Source organism: Balaenoptera ricei, chromosome 5 (assembly GCF_028023285.1).
Source record: "Balaenoptera ricei isolate mBalRic1 chromosome 5, mBalRic1.hap2, whole genome shotgun sequence".
NCBI lineage: Eukaryota > Metazoa > Chordata > Mammalia > Artiodactyla > Balaenopteridae > Balaenoptera > Balaenoptera ricei.
Window position 1 is genome coordinate 50006453 of NC_082643.1, and position 7969 is coordinate 50014421.

Consider the following 7969-nt stretch of genomic DNA (forward strand, 5'->3'; position numbering starts at 1 on the left):
GAAGACAAAAGACCAGCAAAAGTACCAAAATGTTACTACTGGGTGATAGGATTATGGGTGATATTTTTCTTCTCTTTCTCTATACCTTGCAAATTGTTTACAATTAACATTTATTATTTTAACTATCAGAAAAAGTAAAACTAGCCTTATTTTTTTTCCTTACTAGAATGGGTCTCAGTCTAATTTCTCCATATTTTTAAAGGAAAACCTTTGTCGGGAAATGGCAGTGGAGCTATCTACCCTGGGAGTAAATCTGGGCAGTGAAAAGACTTCATGCTGGAGGCAGGGTTTACTTTGGGATCCCTAATAACCATAGAAAAATACCTGGAGGAGGAAGCAAGATTTCCGGGAAACCAGTATCAGTAGAAGGTGATGAAATTGTCTTAAGAAAGTGAGGTCTCTGTCTTTCTTCCCTCCCACCCTCTCCTCTCCCTAGTGTCCAAGGAAACATAACAGTTCTGTACTTTAATATTGTCCATTATAGCTTGAAAGTACCTTCCGTGCGTTAGTCCATTTGGCCCTCATAAAAATGCTAAAGGGCAAGTACAGCAGGTATTATTTATCCCCACTTAACAGATGTACAGACAGCCTCAGACAGGGATAGTTACTTGCTTGAGTGCAGGACCTGTAAGCTACATGAAGTCAGCGTCCCTATCTCTAACTTCCATGCTCTCTCTGTCATTTCATATTGCCTTTAGAGTCTACAATCCTAAAAATCCTCTGACGCAGGTGACAAACAATACCAAAGCTTCTTTAAAGGGAAAGCTTCTTCAGAAGAAAGTCAAAAGTTACCGAAGGCTACTGCTCAGATGGGTCCCCTCTCTGTCCCTAGCCCAAATGTCCCTAGATCTAGAGAAATGATGAGACCAGATTTTGGAGGGCTCCCCACCCTCACCCTTGCCACCCACACTGCACCTTGACCCGGAACTTCCTCAGACTGCTGACGTTGATACAGGACACGCTTCATGTCGAGACTCTCAGAGCACACTTCTACACCCAGCACAATCATCCATTCACTCAATCAACAATCGCTAAGGGTCAACCACGGACCACACAATGGATTAGGCATTAGGCTTGCAATGGTGGCAAGCCTGTTTAGACAAGAAAATCTCCCAGTCCAAATTCCTAAGACCTCCCGCTCCCAGACCACACAGCACGGTGTAGTACCAGTTACGACCTCTAGGAGAGCATGTTGGAGAGGATCTACTAGAGATGAGAAGAGCAAGAAAGTGAACAAGAAGCAACATGGTGGGGGTCCCAGCAGCTTGGGCAGTGGCCAGGCAGCCCAGCTTTGTGAAGGCTCTTGGCGCACCTGGCACATGCCCACCCTGCCTCCACAATGCCCAAGAGGAAGTTCAGATCCACCCAGGGGGCAGCAAAGGAGGAGCTCAAGAGGAGACCAGTTCCTGAGAAAGTAGAAACAAGCTAAAAAAGGTGGCAGGAAAGGATAAATCTTCAGACCAAAAACTGTGAACAAAAGGGGAAAGGGGAGCAAAGGGAAAACAGGCCAAAGTGGCTAAACAAGAGACTAAAGAACATCTTCTTCACCTGCAGAAAACGGAGAAGCTACAAACAAGGAGAGTCCAGCCTCCCTGATGACGCAGCAGAGAAAGAAGCCGAGTCTGATTAATATCATACACCCGGTCTTATCAGTGTCTCCCTTCCTGTATACTCCAGAGGAATGTTTTTATCAACTATTTTGTAAGTGCAAGTTTTTTAGTAGCTCTAGAAACATTTTTAAGAAGGAGGGAATCCCACCTCATCCCATTTTTAAAGAGGTGAAATCAGTTGCTGACTGTTTATTTTTCGGTACAGCCAGAAGATAGTGGGATATTGAACATGGGAGGCTTTGATTATCTTGGGTGTCAACTTAACATTCCATAGATGGGGGTAATTTTTATATCCTATAATACAAAGCATACTAATTTGGAGTCAGTAGTGCATTTAATATGTCTTGAACACTTTAAGTTACTTCTCTTCCCATGTTGTTTTTGGTAGAATTGTTTCCTAAAGCAAACCACTCCTTGATCTTGGCTCTCCTTGTCAGAATTTTGTGCACTCTGTAACATCTTCGGTCATGGTCATCCAGTTTTCCTAGTAACTTTGTAAATGTGCTATGAACAATTGAAAATTTAAGTATGTGGTGTATATGATATTAAATCATGAATTAGTGCGACTTATGATATAACAGCATATCAAAATTTAAACATATTGGTACTTGATATCCTGTTAAGGAAAATTTGCCTCTGAATTTTAAGCTGGAAAGTCACTGGAATAACTGTTCAGAAGAGAACCACAACTACACAATTTTTTAGATTTTTGGTACATACATTAAGAATTGTGTGCAAATTGAAATGTCTGTGTACTCATCCTCAAAACAACCAGTAAAATCTCAATTATGAAAAGAAAAAATAAATCGACATAGTGGAAGTAACACAGGAAAATAGATTTGGTAATACTTCCTCCCTTATTTCCACAAAACATTAGGAAAAGGGAGTTTGGATGGCTAAGTAGACACCAAAAATGGCCATATGTGCATGTACTATTATAGAGGGAAATAGTACTGAAACAGCAGCCAGGAGGTCTGCACTGGGTTGGCACAGATGTACTTTAGGGTTCCTTTTACCTTTAACAGTCTACAAACCATAAATGACAAATCCTGAGTGAGAAAACGATTTCTCGAGTATCTCCGTCCACAAGTAATGAGCACTTTCTACACGCAGATTCCAAGCTGGAATCCATGCAGAATATAAGACAATTTCTGACTTCCAGCCTTGCTGGAGAGACACACAAAGAATCTGGAGCCGGATCAACTTGGGTTCCAATCTGAGCTCTGCCACTACTCTGTCTGAGCCTCAGGGCGTCCTCTGTAAAAAGGGGACAGAGTATGATCTGCCTGGTGACACGGCTATGGGACTAGGAAGCCTGGCATGTGATAACCACTACAAGACAGGAGCTATTATCATTTGATCCAAGTGATCTACATGAGAGAGGTGAATATGGGAAGTCACCCAAGGGGTGTGACAGGATGCTGGTATAACGATCGGCTCTTTAATTCCTTAGAAAGGGCAACAGCAAATGTCCAAAGCCTTTGGCGAGGGATATAAATATTTAACGCCACAGTGGAGGTTTTTTGCATATAGGAACAGGAAATATGGGGCATTACCTGGGCCCCTTAGGAACAGACTGGCACAGAGGACTCAGCAACCAGTGTGAAAGAAATGGTTCCTGGAACATCAAGGCTGACAGAATTGGCCTGAGGAATTCTTCTGGAGGCCTCCTCTCACCAGACGGAGCCTCAGGCAGTGGGTAGGGATGGCACTCAGCGAAAGTGTCTGTTTTAAAAACATGATGAGCTTGGGCCCAGATTTTTTTAGCCCCTGGAGTCCTCCCACCTCAGGCTCTGGGGAGAGAGACCCCTGCCCTCCTGCAGGCAGAAGTGGGTGGAGGGGCTCTGGCTCTGGAAGGTCCCTGGGATGGCAATGCGGTCTGTGGGAGACAGGGTCTCTCTCCCATCTACTTGCAAATAAGTTGCTCCTGTCCTAGACCTGCCTGGAGAAGAGGGGGTAGACGTTAAAAATGTAAATGGACATGGTCATTCATTGGGAGAAAATAGGTCCCTGGCTAAATTTGGCAACAGCTGAGGAATCTTACCAAAAATGAACTCACCCCCTTGTTTGTGAGGGAGGCCTAATCCTTACTTTGCCCAAGAGGATTACTGGGTCTTAGAAAGAAGCTCACATGCACTTTTTTTAAGCTCGTGCCAACTGCATTTGTGTCCACAATATCCAAGATTCCTTCTGCTTTTTAGGGTAGATAATAGACATTCCATGCTATTTAAATGCCTCCAGATCGCAAACCTAAATGTTTCCAACCTTTGCTATTACCCAAAGTGGGACTCTGTCTCCCAAGCTTTCCCCTGGCTGTTGCTTTATATTCTTTGGAAGCACATTTTAAATGGAAGGCAAGGTACCAAATTGCGGTCAATTTGTGGAAAAGTAATTGTTTGTGGTTTACAATACACCTTTTCAAGGTGTTTGTAACTATGGTTCCACTGGCTAAGTTTCTACTTATCCCCACCATTTTTCCTTTCCTTTGATTACTATAGGGTTAGTGTAATACAGTCCAGAGTTCTTTTTCTTTTCTTTTCTTTTCTTAAATCCTGTGTGTCCCCACTCAGCCCAACACTACCCTATCCTCTCCAGGGAATTCTGGACCCACTGACATACATAACACAAAAGTGGGACTGACATAAATCTGTCTTTAGCTTAGCATGGCACTCTCAAAACATCATTAAAAAATATTACCAATTGACACCTGCGTTGGACTTTACAATTTACAAAGTATTTTTACATAACAAATTCAATCCTCATAATAATCCTGTGGAGTGTTCTCCCTCTTTCACAGAAAACGAAACTGAGGCACAGGTAATTTAAATAAATTGCTCAAGATCACAAATAGAGTGGTAAAACACAGACCCAACACACTATAAGGCTCCAAAGCATACCCTTAACCACGATCTACAACAGCCATATCACCTAGGCGCTCACATATCTATAGACGGAACAAACTCTAGAAAACAGAGCTGCCTGATCCCAGGAAAAGCACAACAATTCTTCCAGTATTGGCTTCCTCAGGAGCGATGATCTGTGGTGGCTTCTACTGGTAGCCACTTCTCCTCGCCTTCACCACCAGGGCTGGTTAATTTCCACTTGTAGTTACAATTCCTGTTTCAGCTCTGGGGCCAACGGAACCCTAAATGAGAACGAATTTGGGCCTCAAACGGTATCTAAAGTGACAGCTTCAAGACAAACTCTGAGCTAGTCACGTTCTCCTCTTGAACCTCAGGTCCCCACATGATCCCCCAGTTTCCTGTGCCCGCCCGGTCCTCCAGGCTGGAGGAAAACTGGCCTTGGATACCAATTCCTTCCAGACCAGAGCCTGGTCTTGTGAATGTCAACTACGCATAAACAGATGGTACTGGGCACAAAAGCCGAAGCGAAAGCAGGTGGGAAAGTGAGTGGTCACCTTTATCTGATTGGGCAGAGCAGGTCCTACCCCCTCCCCTGGGCACCAACACACAGGAGGCGGCAGCGGGCAGGAGCTTGGCAGGTCATGGGGCGGCCAGGCCAGGCCAGCCGAGGGCAGGAAATACCCTGTGAGTCGTGCATCATCCCTGGTCTCCCCTCCCACTAGAACGCCAGCATGCCAAGCCTGGGAAAGGTACAGAATCCACGACAAAGAGAAGGTACTGGGCTGTGACCCCATGTCATGAAGCAGCGGCGGATGGGGGGCCTCCGCCCCAGCCAGACCTGGCTCAGTGGGGAGGCGGCCTCCTCTCACTGCGGAATTCCAGCTGCTAGTGGTGAAGAGGTAACCATGGGAACTGATACAAAGGGCTTAAAGTTGAGGGAAAGAGGCTGGAGGCGATGGTGAACAGGCAGAGTGGGCCTTCAAGTGACAGTCCTGCGATTCTCCTAACTTTAGCCGAGCAGTTACTGTGGATCAGACTAGAGACAGGCGGAGCTTGCACAGACCCAAGCAGCCTCGAGGGGTCAGCGACAGCCAGAGAGCCAAGACCCCTGTAGGTACTTCCTGCAGATTTCTTTTCTCCCCTTCAGAGAGCGGAGCCCCAGAAGTCTCGTCCGCCAGGAACTTTGCCCTGAGATAACGTGGCTCACTTGGGTGGACAAAACTGGTACATGGTGACATTCCTTCTAACACAAGCAGCACTTTGCAAAGGGGCTCCTCCTCATGCCCCCTGGCCTCAGCCCACTGCCCCCAGCGGCACCCGCTCTGCTTGCTGGGGGGCTTTCTGGCGTGTCTTAAACAGACCTGGGTGGTTGAGGAAACGGTCCTGAGATGCCGGCTGTCAAGCTACACTGCAGAGGAGAGGCCTGGATGTTGAGAACATTAATACAGAGCATCTTGCACAAAAACCTATACTCTGGTGGGGCGGAGTGGGGATTAAGTGAAAAGGCTCACATCTAAACAGGGAATCATGTCTGTAGAGATATTTAACTACGTTTCCCCCTGAGGCATCCACATGTTATTTTAATTGGCCAATGTGACTTTGTATGTCTGCATTAAATCAGTAGGGTTCTCAATCTACCACTTGGGATTTCTTCTTACTTGAAGTTCTAACTCAGGGTTCTCCAGAATCTGGCAGTTGAGGAAAAGCCACGAAAATGGGGAACACAAAATATCCCGGGGCAACAGTTTACCGTTCCTCTTATGTTTTTGAAGTATAGTTGATTTACAATGCTGTGTTAGTTTCAGGTGTACAGCAAAGTGATTCAGTTATGTGTATGTGTGTGTGTGTGTGTGTGTGTGTGTGTATATATATATATATGCATATATATTCTAACAGGTACACACTACTATACATAAAATAAATAAGCAACAAGGGCCTACTGTTCCTCTTACTTTCAGGGCTCTGGAGCACACTGCCTTCCGGTGGAGATCAAAAAAATATCACACCTATGTCAATCCCTACATGGGCTCCACCAAGTCTAGGCCAAATGCACATTTTTTGTTCACAGGCCAGAGAGGGCCACTCACAGGAAGACTGCTGAGGGGCTGGGGAAAGACCCTGACATGTTTATGAGCGCCTCTGCTGTAAGCCCCGCTCCACAAGGTTGAAAGTAGATCCACAGACCATTTAAGAACATACCAATTCTCCAGCACCAGCGTTCACCTGCATACAGCCCATAATGGTCTCCCTAGCACCACTTATTGGTGTAACTTTCTCCCTGCAGTAGTGAAATCTTAAAATAATTTTACCTAAAAGGGAAAAGTAACTGGCATCTATTATGTACCTCCTCAGTTGAAAGGCAAGATCTTGTGGGGTTCCAACCCTGGCACCTCCATGCCCTCAGCAAGCTATTTAATCTCTTCTGTGTTTGGGGGTTTCCTCACCTCTAAAGGGGGCAATAATAGTGCCTACCTCACAGGAGTGCGAGGAAGATACAAGAAGAGTTTCAGACAGTGCTTGACTCTTAGCAAGTACTCGAGAGATATTAGATATTAATACCCACCAGGTGTCAGGCTAGTTATATTTACATGTATTTTGTCATTTAATCCTTATAACAGCCTAATCTGATCTATATTAATACTTCTTTTATCACCATTTTGCAGATGAGGAAACTCAGGCTTAAAGAATTTAAGAACTTACCCTAAATCACTAGTAGGTAGTAGAGCTCAGATTCAAACCCAGGTGGTTCTGTTTTCACAGTCTAAGACCTTTCCACAAGACTACACTGCCTTTATAGGAGACCATTTTGTTGTTATTTTTAGTAAGGATAAGAAGAAATTCTGGTGTTTAAGAAAACAGTACCAATGGGGGAGAAAAAAACCCAGGATTTTAAACCTCCACCTTAAGCAAGAGGCTTTTTTAAAAAACCAAGAAGGGCTTCCCTGGTGGCGCAGTGGTTGAGAGTCTGCCTGCCAATGCAGGGGACACGGGTTCGAGCCCTGGTCTGGGAAGATCCCACATGCCGCGGAGCAGCTGGGCCCGTTGGGCCCGTGAGCCACAATTACTGAGCCTGCGCGTCTGGAGCCTGTGCTCCGCAACAAGAGGCCGCGATAGTGAGGCCCGCGCACCGCGATGAAGAGCGGCCCCCGCTTGCCGCAACTAGAGAAAGCCCTCGCAGAGAAACGAAGACCCAACACAGCCATAAATAAATAAATAAATAAATTTTAAAAAAAGAGTGCTCTTGTTAGCTATTTAAAAAACAAACAAACAAACAAAAACCCCAACAAAACTAGCCTAAGAGAGTCCTCTGCTCTGAAAAAAAGTCCAAGAGAAATGGACACACATTCACATTCACAATCAGGGCAGCTATGAACCCTTGAGTATAAAATGACTTATTATTTATCACTGAATTCCCAGCGGCTAATACGTTCTCAGTAGACGTTTGATAAATGTTTAGTGAATGAATTAAAACAACCTAAAAACAAAATGCCTCTG